This window comes from Pristis pectinata, chromosome 3 (assembly GCF_009764475.1).
Source record: "Pristis pectinata isolate sPriPec2 chromosome 3, sPriPec2.1.pri, whole genome shotgun sequence".
NCBI lineage: Eukaryota > Metazoa > Chordata > Chondrichthyes > Rhinopristiformes > Pristidae > Pristis > Pristis pectinata.
The window spans coordinates 40,744,673-40,760,990 of record NC_067407.1 but is presented as its reverse complement, the minus strand read 5'-3'; the positions used below and the strand labels follow the sequence as shown (position 1 = coordinate 40,760,990).

General features: G+C 38.9%; 1 protein-coding gene across 2 annotated transcripts in view; it reads left to right on the top strand.

Annotated features, from left to right (window-relative positions):
* Positions 1 to 16,318, top strand: part of pde4ba (phosphodiesterase 4B, cAMP-specific a) — a 416,670-nt gene that overhangs the window by 32,453 nt on the left and 367,899 nt on the right. The window contains exon 2 of one of the 2 annotated variants that reach the window (XM_052011516.1): positions 9,418 to 9,471. The exons of the other annotated variant lie outside the window; for it this stretch is intronic. The gene's annotated coding sequence lies outside the window, so the exon portion shown is untranslated. The remainder of the gene's footprint in view (positions 1 to 9,417; positions 9,472 to 16,318) is intronic. 2 annotated transcript variants of the gene reach the window in all.

Genomic DNA, 16,318 nt, shown 5'->3' with positions numbered 1-16,318 from the left:
CTGAATGGTGCAATAGCCTTGTGTGATCATATGGACTACTATGACCACTATTTCTTATTTTCTTATATTTATGCCTTCTGAATTTGTGTCCAGCAGGCATGGTAGTGTAGTGGTTACTGTAACGATATTACAGCACCAGCAACCCAGGTTCAATTCCTGCCACTGTCTGTAAGGAGTTTGTACATTCTCCCTGTGTCTGTGTGGGTTTCCTCCAGGTGCTCTGGTGTCCCCCACATTCCAAAGATGTAAGGGTCAGGAGTTGTGGGCATGCCATGTTGGCACCGGAAGCATGGTGACACTTGTGGGCTGCCCCCAGAACACTCTACGCAAAAGATGCATTTCACTGTGTGTTTCGATGTACATGTGACTAATAAAAGATATCTTTAGACTAACTATTTCTATTTTGCTTGCTTAGTTAAGGAATTTGGACAGCCACCTTATTGCAGAGAAATGATTACATGTATTGCTCACCAGATTTCTGGTCGACTGCTTTTGTTGAGAAAGACACAAAATAACTTTAATCCATTTGCCAGATGTTGTGTTGCTGATCTAGTTAAACTGAAAGCTGCCTCATTTGAAATGTTAGGCTCTCTAACTTGTATCAGTTCATCTTTTTTAAGAATAATGTCACAGGAAGGAAATCTATGCTCAGTTCAGTACAAGGGCACCCTCGGCTTAAAGCTTAAATATCTAAATTTGGCATAGCAGTTTTAAAATCACTTCCTCAAATGTCATCACCTGTCTAAAAGCTGTTTCTTGCAAGATAATAAGGAAATGTTTGAGTGTTATAGCTGACAAGCTTTCAGATGTTAATCGTTTTACTGAAATTTTCCTTCAGAACCCTAAAATTTCCCTCAACTTGCCAGCAAGACTCCTGTGTTTTTTTTTCCCAGATGAGATGCCATTGGGACATAGGTCTATTTAACAGGTAGAGTGGGACTGCTGAATGTGTATTTTCTCTTAGTGCGGTGTTATAAAGTATTCCATGTAAATAGCCATTTTAAAAAGTGGTTAAAGGAATGCATTTCAGGAAACGGCTGGTGTTTGTAAATGGCATTAATGTTGTTGGACAAAAAGTTCAAATGTGCCTGCAGCTTCCCAAAATGTACTCTTGTGAATGGCGTTTTCCACTGGAAATATTGATTGTGGATTTCCCCTTTTATGCTGAAGCTAAAACCATAGGTGCTTAACCTCCAATTAAATTTCTGCAGACAGCAAAGAAAAAGGCCAGCAAGATTTTTATTTGCAATATATCACCTGATTAGATATCCTAGTGGTAAAAAGGTTTTGTTTTATTCATTTTCTTTAGGGATGTGGATGTTGTTGGCCAGACCATTCATCTGTAATTACCCTTGCATCATTTTCAATTATTTTGCACAACAGTAGAAATGCATGCCTAAATTGAATTCCCATTGTAATTCAGCAAGCAAAAGGCAGGACTCAAAACAAAATATTTTTAAGGATTTGAGATACTGGTGAAATTTAGGGGAAATAATTCTACAGGGTAGGGGAATTGAATAATTTCAGGAAAAAGGGTGACATGAAAATTATTGACTTGAAGAGACTAACTTGCTCAAGTTTTTTGATTGCAAATAAATGGGCAAAGAAAAATAATAGCTACCATCCTATCATTTGTAATTATTAGATATAAAATGAAACAATATTTTCTGCTGTCTTGTCTGCTCTGTTTGACATTGGTCAAGATAATCCATTCATAATAAACGTGAACAGATCTTGAAAGATTAAATCAGCAAAATAATGGCTGCAGGACCACAGAATTTGATTTTGTGTTGGATTATCAGGAAATAATACAGCTCTGTTTGTTATGGAATAATGCTGCTGGGTTTAATCATCTCAACGTAGTAAACACCAGAGAAAAGTAATAGGATTAGATAGGAAAAATGATTAAAAGTGTGAAGCATGTATATTTGTCATGGGAAATTGAGAAGTGCGAACACATTTTCACTGTAGTGTCAGTAAGTACAAATAATACACATTCTATTTATTTAGAACTGGAAAAAGCACTGTGTAATTCTTGAATGGTAAATGATTTACTTTGTGCAGTCTTCAGTTTTTTAACTGAACCTTTAAGTTTATTTTTGTATTTCATCATAATTTTTGTCTTTGCACTACACACTGCTGCCGCAAAACAAACTTTGCGTCGTAGAAGTCAGTGATAATAATTCTGACCTTTTTGTAGACTGTATCTTAAATTTTTTGGTTTGGGTATTTTTTTTGAAGTGTAGAATCGATATACCCTGGTGTTTACTTTCCTGAAGTGCAGAGTTATTGTGCCATTCACATCTTTTGTGTTACTGCTGAGAACAGCTGAATAATATTGCAGCTTGTTAATCTTTGAGCCTCTCGAATCTTTAGGTTTTATTGGCCATTGCTAATTATCTTTGAGAAGGTGGTGGTGAGCCAGATTTCAGAATCTCTGGTGCTGTTGAGTAGGATGTTTCAAGGTTTAGACTGATGAAGCAATATTTCAGTTTTGATGTTGGGCAGCATGAAGGTGGACATGCAGGTGATGGAGTTCCCTTGCTCTGGCACATTTTTGTGTATATCTGTTGCTACCCTGGCATTGAACTAGGATTGGTACCCTGGCTTGATTAAAAATAGTAGAAAAAGGGCTAGGAAGGGCCATTAGATTATATATTGTGGAGGAATGCATTTCTGCTAATGCATTCGTCATGGATGCCCTGTTTTGAACTGGCCAATTTCTGTGCAACATCTCTCCCAATTTAGTCGCCAGTCTCCAGAAGATTGTGAGGTACCACTGTGGAAGGTGCATAGTTTTAAGTTGTGTTTTTCCTAGTACCTGACAAGGTCAGCATTCATTACACTGGAGAAAAGTAAAAGATTAGATATGTACTTCATAACTTATCATTTTTTTCCATATTTGTTTTGGGAATACAACACATCCTGTAGGGACAATTAGAGGGTGTACCTGAAGTCACATAGGCCAGACCAGATGAGGATGGCAGGTTGCCTTCCTTGGAGGGCATTATTGAACTGGATGGGTTTTTACAATAATTCAGTCATTTCTGATATCTCCATTACTAAAACTAATAGCTGTTCCAGATTCCACATTATCAACTGAATTTAAATTCCATGGTTACCATGCTGGAATTTGTACTCTGATTTCTAGTTGGTTCTGGATTACAATTTGGAAAACTTAACTGCTGCATCACCACCACACTCATCTTCAGAGGGCTGGCACAGTAGTGTAGCAGTTAGTGTAATGCTATTACAGCGCCAGTGACCCAAGTTCAATTCCTGCCATTGTCTGTAAGGAGTTTGTACGTTCTCCCTGTGTGTCTGCATGTGTTTCCTCTGGGTGTTCTGGTTTCCTCCTACATTCCAAAGACGTACGGGTTAGGAAGTTGTGGGCATGCTGTGTTGGTGCTGGAAGCGTGGCGACACTTGTGGGCTGCCCCCAGCATATTCTCAGTAACGCAAAAAGATGCATTTCACGTGTTTTAGTGTACGTGTGACTAATAAATGTCTTAAAATATCAGAATGAAGATTGGATTTTGTCTCGGTGAAGATTGTGTAATGATTATTCTTACCAAAGCTGTCAGGGACATGTGCAAATGACATTAGTGTGGTCGGGGTAGAGTAGGTTTATTCCTTGTTGTGGTGTACTCTCCATCTACAACAGCATTTGTTCAGCTTGGTGGTGCTGGTACTAAGCCATTTTAGGTAATAGACTTCAAAGTCTCCAACCTGGAGTATATTCTATATCTATTCTGCTCTCACTGTTTCCTACAAGTGTTGTTCAACATGCAATACAAATTCATCAGTTGGGAAAAGTTGATGGGCAGTACCAACTGAAATTTTCCATACTTGTGTTTAACATGATGCCATGAGAGATTGATATCTAGATGCTAAGGACTCCCAAGGGTCATTTTGTACCCACTGTCCAATACTGTGCAGGCACCTCTGGTGGGTCCTTCCTGCAGATCAGATGGAACTTTGCTCAGAAATAATGAGTCTGGGACATTGAAACATATGATACTTTGAATATGACTGAGGCACTTGTTCGATTAGTCTTTTGGACACCAGTCCCAAGATGAGTAAGAAGAAGACTTCACAAGGTTTACTGCCCTGGCAATGACTTTTTGCCAAGTTTAAGTCTGGTGGTCTGTCTACCTTGATTCTTTGTGTTTCAGTACAGAAATTTTGATGCCGTTGGCTTGGTGGGCCATTTCTGAGGTCATTTAAGTTAACCACAGTGTTGTGGATCTGGAATCTCAAAAGTCAGACCAGATAAGGCTGCCGGATTCCCTCCACCTTTATAAAGGATGTGTGAATCAGATGGATTTTTTAATGACAATTTGGTAGTGTTATGATCATTATTACTAAGGTCATTAAATATCACCATTAATGATGTGTGACATTGTAAGTATCCAAGCAGTCAATTTGACTCATTTTAAGTAAAACACTTGTTATGTCATTCTGAAAATAAAACAGGGTACATTTGAAACCTTCAGTTCTTTAAAGCCATTTCTTTTAAAGGAAATATTAGGTACTTTCATCTCTCGGAAGGTTTGAGATTCAGAACTGAGGTTGGACTTTGCTGCACCTTCTAAAGGTAGTTTCTTTGGTGTATTTCTGACAGTCAAAATACTATTAGTTCAGCATGTATTTTTCCATGTCATTGTAAACAAGTAGGTCACTTTTTCTATCAACACCAAAGTTTTAATTTTCTGGTGAGCTGCATTATTTGAAATGGTTTCTTCCTTATCAAGTAGTTTATTCATTTTTGGATTTTGCACATTCCAGCCTTTTGAGCTACAGGCTAAGTCTGAGTATTTTTTTTTGTCTTCAAAATAAGAAGAGCCATATATTACAGAATTAATTGCTCCACCAGTGATGTTGTATGTTTGTCCAATGCAAATTTGTATTAGGTGTTTTGCAAACTCAGGCCAATGCAGTACTCTTGTAAACCCATCCCAAATCAGTCAAATGTGTTACAATAATTCAAGGAAATCTACAGATATTTGATGGGAAATTTAAAAAACTGCAAACTTAAATTGCACTAATACAATTCCATGTTCCATGAAAGAAAGTTCTGGTCAAAGTGAATAGCTTTTGAGACACGTGCACACAGCCTCCTGTGAGCCATCTGGTTAATAGCCTCACAATTTCAATTATACAGTACTTCCTTTCTGTCATAGTTTCACTCCCATTTACTGAAAGTATCCAAGCTTGTGCAAAGCACCCAACTTGCTGTATTATATATATTAAGTAATGCAGGGACTTAGTTTAAAACTGAGAGTTCATATCCTACCATGAGAGTTGGATAATTTTTAAAACATGAATAAAATGCTGTTGTCAGTACTGATGACCCAATAACCACTTGGCTCCAGCCTTCATTACTGAATACCAGAGGTGGGCTAAATGTGTCTATTTTTGTCACTTAATATTAGTTCGTTTAATGTTTGTGGCTGTTTGAGCTTAATCTTCTGAATGACAGGATAACACAACTGCGCTAGCCACATAAGTTATCATGTCTGCATGAGCAGGACAGTCAGGATATTCAGCAGCAAATGACTCCAATCACCATAGCCATTTCTAAGTTTTTAATATTACAGACAGGGGAAATCATGTTTGACATGCTCTTTTTTTGGATCAGATAATGGGATAGTAGGTTGGATCCTGTGGATTTAGCAAAAGATGTGCCATGTGAGGGCTTGTATGATTTGAAGTTATGTGTAGGTTTTGGTTAAAGGATAGGTGTCAGTGTAGGAATAAACTATTCCCTTTCAGGTTGTTAGGCTAATACTAGTGGGCTGCTAAAAGGATTAGTGCTGGGGTCTCTGCTGCTTCTGATCTGTATGCTAAATTTCAGAAAAAGACTGTAACCAATCCAAGCTTGTTGATGGCACAAAATTGATAGGAAAGTATGCTGTAAAAAGTCTGTAGAAGGATATGAACGTCAAGAGGTTGAACAAGAAATTGCAGATGAAAGTACAGGTCTGTCAAGAAGACCAGAAGAACTAAATACTTAAATGGTAAAGGTACAGCAAACAACTAGGGTGGTTCATGATGTGTACAAAAGTAAGAAAACCTTGTTGCAATTACATGTAGCTTTGGTGAGACCACACCTGGATTACTTTGCGCACTTGTGGCCAAACTTTGGAGATAACATAGCAAATTCTTAGATTTGTTTCTAGTTTAAAAGAGCTGTCTTATAAGGAGATACTGCATAGGCTAGACCTATACTCATTGGAATAGAAGGATGGTTTTAAAGCTGGCTAATGGTGTTCCATTGTTTAAGAGGGGCAGCAAGGACAAGCCAGGGAACTACAGGCTGATCAGCCTGACAGCAGTGGTGGGGAGGTTACTGGAGGGAATTCGGAGGGAATTCTGAGGGACAAGATCTACCAGCATTTGGATGGACAAAGTCTGATTAGGAGGAGTCAGCATGGCTTTGTGCGTGGAAAGTTATATTTGATAAATCTTCTGAGTTCTTTGAAAAGGTAACCAAAAGGGTAGATGAGGGTAGGGAAGTGAATATTGTCTGTCTGGACTTTAGCAAGGCTTTTAGTAAGGTCCCGCATGACAAGCTGGTCTGGAAGGTTAGGTCCCATGGAATCCAGGGAGAACTAGTTAGATGGATTCAAAATTGGCTTGGAGGTAGGAAGCAGAAAGTGGTGGTTAAAGTTTTTCTCAGAATGGAGACCTGTGACTAGTGGTGTGCTGCAAGGTCAGTGTTGGGACCCTTGTTATTCATTCACTATATAAATGATTTGGATGTGAATGCATAAGGCTTGATCAGCAAGTTTGTAGATGACATGAAATTGGGAGGTGTTGCGATAGTAACGAAGGTTATTGTGGATTACAGGGGGATCTTGATCAGTTAGGGAAGTGGGCCGAGGAGTGGAAAATGGATTTCAATATAGATAAATGTGAGGGAATGCATTTTGGAAAGTCAAACTGGCGTAGGACTTGTACTATGAATGGTAGGGCACTGGGGAGGGGAGTGTAATGGAACAGAGGGACCTAGGAGTACAAGTGCATTGTTTGTTGAAAACGACATCACAGATGGTGAAAAAGGCATTTAGCACACTGGCCTTCATCAGTCAGGGCACTAAGTATAGGAGTGAGGATATTATGTTGAGTTACATAAGTCATTGGTGAGGCCATGCTTAGTACTGTGTACTGTTTTGCTCACCCTGTTATAGGAAAGATGTAACTAAACTGGAAAGGGTGCAGAAAAGATTTATGTGAATGTTGCAGGGCTAGAGGGCCTGAATTATAAGGAAAGATTGGCCAGACTACATCCTTTTTTTTCCTTGGAACATAGGAAAGTGAGGGGTGACCTTGTATAAGTGTTTAAAATTATGAGAGGCATAGATAAGGTGGACAAGTAACCTTTTTCCCCCAGGGTAGGGGAGTCCAAAACTAAGGGGCATAAGTTTACAGTGAGAGGGGAAGATTTAAAAGGGACCTGAGGGGCAACTTTTTCACGTAGAAGGTGGTGAGTATATGGTTGAGGCAGGTACAATTTAAAATTTACATTTACATTTAAAAAGCACTTGGATGGGTTAATGGGAGGGAGGGGCCTGGAGGGATATGGGCCAAATGCAGGAAATTGGGACTAGTTAGGTGGATGATGTGGTTGGCATGGACTCGTTGGACCAAAGGGCCTGTATCCATGCTGTATTGCTCTATGACTTTATAATGGTCACCTTATTGAAATATACAACATACTGAGGGCTTTCTAGGGTGGATGTTGTGAAGCAGTTTCCCCTTTTTGGAGATTCTGCAACTAGAGATCAATTCTTATGATATGGATTTTCCCTTTTGACATTGAGGTGAGAATACATATATTTTTCATTCATATACTTACTGGGTAACAGTTGTACAATTAACAAAATTTAAAGCCCAACAAATGCACTTTTGCCTTCAGCATATGTATCTTAAGCTACTAAACTATCTTGATCAAGCTGATTCATGACCAGTAAATATTTGAGGACAAAGGAAATATCATCTGACACAACTGCTGACAATACAGGATTGGACAAAATGACTCTTAATGCAACTCTTACACTGTGAAATTGGAACAAGATCAGATGATTCCCAACTGACTTCAGATGTTATAAAACTTCTGAGTGAAGCACTTGGTCAGCATTTATTCCCGGCCATGTATGAAGAATAAGCAAAAAAAAAATTCAGTGGTTGGTTGAAGAGTAATAATACAGGAGGGCACCAATGAAAAGCATTCAGAAGTGAAATCCTTCAATTTGCTTACAGCAGCTGATTTAAGGATTTTGAGACTTAAGGTCAAAAAAGAAAGTTTTAAATAAATGACAGCAATTTTATTTAACTTTCCCATTTTAACAAGCTGAATTTATGGTCCACGCTTTAGAATCGGGCCACATTTGGTTCGATGATAAATGGCCAGATCCAATTGCTCCAGAAGTTAATTCTCTGCTTTTATGTAATCCCACCAACTGACTATCCAGCATTCCAGCTGGGAAGCAGCAAAATAACAATGCCATTGGGAAGGCAGTCACTGCATACACAGATTTTTCAGTGGCAGCTGCAACTTTCAACCAAACATAGCTTTTTGAGTTTTTTAAAACCTCATAAAAATGAATACATGTGAAACCCACGTGGACCTACCAGTCACTTCGGTCATTCAATAAGATTGTGTTTGATCCATAACATTGTATCAATTTTCCCAGCAAAAGTTAAAATTCTTGTTTTCTGAAATTAAAAAATTTACCAATCTCTGAATATCCAGGTACTTCCTGGGAAGAGATTACAAAGATTTACACCATCCTCCTTCCTCTTCTCAGTCTGAAATAGCCAATCTCTTAAGATAAGATCCTTATTAGTCACCTGTATATCGAAACACAACACACAGTGAAAAGCACTTTGCGTAGTGTGTTCTGGGGGCAGCCCGCAAGTGTCACCACACTTGATTCTGTGCCCCAGTTCTGAATTCTCCACTCTGAAGAAATAGCATAACTGTAACTATCATTCAGAGGAAGAGACAACTAGGTGGACAGAAGAAGAGATTTAAAAAATGTAATCAAAGCCTTGAAGGAAAACTATCTCCACTGCCTCTTGGCAATCTCTGGTCCATGACCACTCAAAGTGGTGAAGGAACATTTGGGATGGAATTGAAAATCTCCAAGGTTGTGCATTGGGAGCACAGAGGCCCTGTGTAGCTGGTGCAAGGGACAGACACCTCACAAGCTATCCACCCATCCACTCCCTCAGCCCCTTCCTGCTCCATTTGTGGTAGAGTCTGTGGTTCTCACATTGGCCACCTTAGCCACCTGAAAACCTGAGTGGAATTGAGTCATTCTCAATCTGAGGTACTACCTGAGAAAACTTAGGATGTCATTCTTCTGGATTCTTTTGAGTATTGGCAAATCTTCCTCTTTCTCCTCACAGGAGAAATCCTTTATCCCAGGAATAAATCTGTTGAATCTAAGCTGTACCACCAAGGTAAGACCCTCCTTTCTTACTCATGGAAATGAAAGATGCACATGATTCTTAAAATGATATCTACAATACTCAGTGAAGAAATTTGTTCTCAATACGCAAGCAGTCTCACCTACTGATTAGCACATTAGCGGATAACACAAAAATTGGTGGAATTGCTGATAGTGAGGAAGGTTGTCAAAAGATACACTGGGCATAGATCAGTTGGAAATTTAGTTGGAGAAATGGCAGATGGAGTTTAATATAGACAAGTCTGAGGTGGTGTATTTTGGGAGGTCAAATGCAAGAGGAAAGTGTAGTAAATGGCAAGATCCTTGGGAGCATTGATGTACAAAGGGATCTTGGGATACAAGTCCAAAGCTGCTTGAAAGTGACAATGCAAGTGGATAGCTTGTAAAGAAGGTGTATGGCATGATTGCATTCATCAGTTGGGGCATTGAGTATAGAAGTAGGGAATTTGTGTTGCAGCTGTATAAAGCTTTCATTAAGCTACATTTGGAGTATTGTGTGCTGTTCTGGTCACTGCATTACAGGAAGGAAGTGGAAGCTTTAGAGAGGGTGCAGAATAGGTTCAGCAGGATGTTCTCTTGATTGGAGAGTAGCCATAAGGAAAGGTTGGACAAACTTATATTGTTTTCACTGGAGCATCGAAAGTTTAGGGGTTACCTGATAGAAGTACATAAAATTATGAGAGGCATAGATAGGGTAGATGGTCTCTTTCCCAAGATGGAAATGTCAAATACTAGAGGGCATAGCTTTAAGGGGGGTGGGGGGGGCAGAAAGCAAGCAAATAGGATTAGCTTAGATAGATATTTTGGTTGGCATGGACGAGCTAGGCTGAAGGGCCTGTTTCTGTGTTGTATAACTCTATTAATCAATGGTTTACCAGGCAAGTTTTTTAATACACAGTTGGTAGGTGCCTGGAAGGTGGTGGAAACAAGGATGATATCAATCTTTAAGAAGCATTTTAACACATGACCAGGCAGGGAACAGGGATATGGACCTTGTGCAGTCAGATGGGAGTAGTTTGGCATCATGGTAAGCACAGACATTGTGGGCCAAAGGGCCTGTTCCTGTGTTGTACTGTTCAGTGTTCTGTAAACTAAGAATCACATACTGACATCTACAATCTGTTTTTCTGACTCTGTTAACAATTTCACTAATCTTTCTTCAAATTCTGTGTCGTGTCTTGTGAATAACACCATTTAGACATCTCTCATTAAATATTTGTCTGCGTTAAATAGCTTTTGGTTATAAACTCAGATTTCTTATTTATCCAGGCCATTTCATATTTCACTGGCTTGTTAAGTGTTTATAGACTATTGTATCTATTTTCATATTAAGTAATTTATATACTCTCTAAACAGCTTTTGTATTTATCTCTGAGCCATCTCAGGATTCATTTCCATGCTCATCCAGCTCTGTAAACTTGGTTTTTCCTAATTTCTGATTATCTGGGCTTTGTTAGACATATGCATCTCATCTTTCTTTGTCCCTGCTACTGACATTATCATATCTGGACCTCTCGCTCTGCAATTTTGCTTTCTAAACTTTTCCGCATCCTCCTCCCTCTGCTCTTTAACAAAAAAATAATTTTGACCATAATTTTGATTAACCTTTCAAATTTTTTTTCATCTTAGCATCAATTTACTTTAATACCTCAACAATGAAAATCTTGTCAAATATGCAGAGAACTTTAATAATATTACAAGTAGATTGAATGATAGCTATCTTGTGAGACTTATTCATCTCAGATTTCTCAAGGTTATTTCGGGACTAAAACTTAAAAAGGTGGGTTCACTGCCATTTTATTGGATGTTGAGATAAGCTCCTGATGATCTTCCAACTTCATCGTGATAGCGTCCTCCATCTCTACACCTCCCGCCTCATTTGCTGTAGAAATAGTCACACTTGCCTTTGATTCTTTCAGACTTGAATATTCCAATTCTCTCCTGGCCAGCCTTTGATCTTGTGCCATTTATAAACTTGAGCTCATTTAAAAATCTATTGCTTGAAGTTATCTTCACCAAATACTGTATCCTTTAATTAAAAAAAAATTGGGTAAAATGATGGTGATGGTGCAGAGGATAGCGTGGTGGTGGAGTTGCTGCTTCACAGCTCCGGAGGCCTAGGTTCAATCCTAACTTTGGAAGTCATGGAGTTTGCATGTTCTCCCTATGGTCATGTTGGTTTCTGCCAGATACTCCAGTTTCCTTCGACGTCTCACAGATATGCTGGTAAATCCAAGCCTGATATGTTGTTTCACAAATTTTAATGCAGCCACAAACTTTTTCATAAGCAAAATTATGCCCTAAAATTTTTTAAAAATGGACCCGATAATCCCGTGAAATCTTTGGGCAATAGTTGATGTGGTGTGGGACAGAAGTTTCATTCAGCCAATGCCATTAGCTCTCTACCAACCCACAAATCCAGAATTAAGTCCCTCCAGAGATTTGCATCTAAATGAACTTTAGTGCCAATGAGTAATAGCAAAAGCTCTGATACTGACACTTTCTATATAATTTTCATCAGTTTGTAGATCAGGCACTTGGGCATTTGGATTTCTAGGGTATCATCCAGCTTCCAAGGCTTTAGAGAGGGTCAACTGAATTAAGACCACAATTGCTCAGGTTTTACTTACTACAAAACATTCAGCCTATCAAGTCCATGCCATTTCCTAGCAGAGCAATCCTATCAGTCCCATTCCTCTGTAATTCCCCTGAAACCTATTCTCTCACTTGTCAACTGCCAGTTGGTCATTTCCCCACTTACCTACCTAAGGGGTAATTTATAGTAAGCAGTTAACTTACCAGCATATCTGTGGGATGTGGAAGGAAACTGGAGTATTTGACAGAAACCAACATGACCATAGGGAGAACATGCAAACTTCATGGTATCCAAAGTCAGGATTGAACCTAGGCCTCTGGAGCTGTGAAGCAGCAACTCCACCACCATGCTATCCTCTGCACCACCACAATCATTTTATCTAATGAACCTGTTTACCAATTACAAATTTTACTTTAGTAACATTTTGTGTTAAATTACCTGGGCTTTTGAGTTCATGGGGCTTTTGTAGCCATCATCCTGGTGCTGAGTAGCATTCTTAGTTATACACCACAAGTTCCAGATTCTATTTTAAATCTGACGGAAATATTTCTTCAGGTACATGTATGACTATTATTACCTCATTGTATCCTTTTGTTTCAAAGTGGATGTTAACTGAAGTTTTGTGAGGAAGTGTTGGAAAGGACCAATTTTTAACATGAAAGCAACCAATAGTTTGGGGTGAGGAGGAAGTCTGAACTTCATATATCTGGGATTTATTATGGATTGAAAAGACATGAAGACTCCTTGTTCAAAAGGTTACAAAGATTGTTTTGATGTTTTTGATTATGATAGAAAATATGCAATAATAGATTGGTATCCATTACACAACATTCATGATTTATCCTCTCCATTTACTGTTGTGGCAAGGAATATTGAATTGTATACACAATAAACAGTTTTTTAGATCTGTAAGTATTTGTCCAAAATCTGGCTGTTATTTCATCTGCTCTAAGTATGCCTCCTAAGTATGATTTTGTTTCACTAATTTATGCCCCCTTAACATGCATGAATGGCTTGAATTCTCCCTCATCAGAACTCTCTCTGCAACCACTATATTCATTGTGCCTCATATCCAAACACCAACCTATTTCTATATTTGAGGTTTAATGAATGCTATATCTTGGATAAGGCATTGCCATCATAGTAACAATTAACTGGTTTGTTTCTCGGTTTTTCCTGTCAAACCAGGATCCAATTTGTATAGGAACAATTAAGCAAAAAAATTGTTGTATCCTTCCTGTCCACTGCTGAAATTTATGCACAATTCTGAATCTCTCAGACTAACTTGACCTTTTAATTCTCATGCCTGCCACCAGGTAGTGACTGAGAAAGAAATAAAGGATGCTCACTGGTATATTAGAGCACAAGGAGAATTCCCAGGAGCAAGATCACCAGTGGAATTAATGTGAAAAGGAGTCATTGTAACATTATGTATAGAGAGATGCATTGCATTACTGACTGGCTGCTATCACCTATCCTCACTATTGCTGTGCCGAGAAGTTGGTTGAGAGACCTCAGCTATCAGCTGGTGATCCCACAATTAAAATGATCTCATCGCCATGTGGCTTGGTGTGGAGTGAACCACACAGGTAATGTGCAGAAACTGTCCATGAGGTCTGATATTAAACAGATTAGGACTAACAGTATGGTCACTACCCAGTGAGATGTAGTGCTCACAGCTGTGGTGTAGCTGGCTTGCTGAGTATGTTAATTCCCAGCAATATTCATCAACTGCTCCATATGTTGTACAGTTTCTCTCATCACCTTTTGGATGTGATGGCATGTGCCATCTTCCCTTCTCCTTGGTTGCCCAGCCCAGAAATGACTCTATGGGAACATGCTCAATGGCCAGTAACCACTGTTAAGCTTGTCACCAGGTGGAGCAGGTGCTGCTGGTACCTAGCAAAGGCCCACGATCGTTTTGCTGGTCTGAGCAGCCCTGAGCCCCATATGTTATTGTTAAGCAGCTGTATCACTCATCCCAACTTGCGCAACGCCTGCCCTCGTGGACGGCCTCTGCATATTGCCTGGGTGGTTCACTGAGCCACGTAGTGATGACATTATTGTTTCATTTGCTTCTGGAGAATCAGCAGAAGGCAAGGGTTAATGCTAGGTTCCAGGCACAGCAACACACAGCCCTAATAGAGGTCCTTTTTTTAAAAAAAAAGACAGGGACATTTGGAATCCAGGACCAAGAGCACTGTAATGAATCAGCTATCTATGGGATTGTGCTAGATAGGAAACCAGTGCATTTCTAATGCCTTTTATATTATTTCATTTTGTTTCCCAGGTGTCAGCACCAATATGTCCCCAAGCTTGTGTCTGTAAACTGTCATGATTCAGTGTATTTATTCATGTAACATTTCCACATTCTTTTTAACCAAGGTTATTTGTTGGTTTTGTTTTGATTCTCTTGGCTTTCCTTGCTGCCCATATATTAAACCATCTTCTTCCATTTCTTCAGGTTATGAAAACTAACCAAAGAAGGAGTGTTATACACCACAAATTGAATGATTGTAGGATTAGACCAAGTATAAATTGCTATGAGGAAATATTCCATCATGTATATTTTTGTTTTGAAATCTCAGCCAATATCAATCTATTCTGGATGCTGTTATCAGCCAAAAAGGCTTTTAGGAAATTTTACTGGAAGACTTTAGGCAAGGTAATTTAAGATTTTCCTCCTCTTCGCAGTGGCAGTACATCTTCAACGGGGAGATGCACTTAACCCTTTTCAGTGTCCCTATCAGGCTCACTTAGAGGAATCAAGTAATGAGGAGATGGGCAGGAAAATGGTTTCAAGGTAAAACATCAGTTGTGATCTTATTGAATGTTGAAGGTTTGAAGGATAGCCAATTCTGCTTCTGTTTATGTTCTTGTGTTCAATAATGGAATGATGGGTTTATTACAGCAATATAATACTTCTGGTTGATTGTTTACTTAAATAAGATTTTTTACTTCTAAATTTGCAGCTTCAGCAATAGATTAGAGGCCTATCAAAGCATTAACTTAAAAAAAATCATCTGTTGGGAAATGAGTTCCTGTAAACCATTTAATAAGATCATAATTGAGACTGTAAAGTCCACTTTTCTGTTCTGATCCTTGTATGCCGCAATTCCTTTAATGAGTAAATTTCTTTCGGTCCTGGCTTATACAAGGTAATCAGAGAAGTGACTGGTTTCAAGGAGCACTCTGTCAATCTATTTTCACACCCATTGAACCTGCAAAATGGGGGCACACATTCTTAATGATTCTTGTATTGGTTTAATAAACACTGTGACAGGGCAAGGCATCAAAGTTGTTATTCTGTAACTTGTGTGATGAAATTGTGAATCCCTCAAGTATGTTCAATTTCCCTACAAACTGCACTTGGAAATCTACCCTACCACATATGTATCAAGAAGAATGTTGATAAATAGGATTTGATATGATTCAAAGCTTGGTCCTTAAAGTGCCAACAAATCCAGAGAATGTTCACTGCCCTGGATATTCAAATAATCCATCAGAGTAATATGAAGTTAGAGGAGGGTTGGATGACCTAAGGTGGGAGGATGCCCATTTAGCACAAAAACACTAACAGAAACCTGGTGGAATAATTTGTTTTACTGGTCCTGTAAAATTCAATGTAAATATTTACTACATCCCACAAGTGCTTTAATAAAATCTCCCACTGAAGGTTTAGTTTTAGTCATACTGATTTGACTAGTGTCTTCATATTACATATATGCATGGTTAGTTGTTTAGTTGAGGCCTTATGTCTGAAACAGTTAAGTTTATAATTGTAATATCTGGCATGAATTTAGATGCATGAATATTAAGGTGTGAAAATTTGCCACGATATACAAGTGACTACATCCAATGAGATCCAAATGTTAAGCTTTTCAGGCACAGCATAATTTCAAGCCCTTTACTTTTCTTGGCAACTCTTGTGACGTCAAATCTTTTTGAAGTCAGAAGTTAAGAATGCTTGTGCTGTTCATTGAAATACCAGCACACATTCAATGTGAGAGAAGAATGCAGTTGTGATGCGGTTGCTGCTGGTAGAGGACACAGGAGCTGTGAACAGGTTGGTCCAGTTCATGGGTTGTGTAGGGATAGTTTTCACGAAGGAGAGGTGAGGTATGGTTGCGGGGTCAGAAGGAATATGGCCTTGAGTATCAGGTTGGAAAGTGGGGAGACGGGTGTTGCATTGTGGAAAAAGCTTTTTGTGGAAGGAGGGATGGTGTGAGGGGGCAGAGGGTTG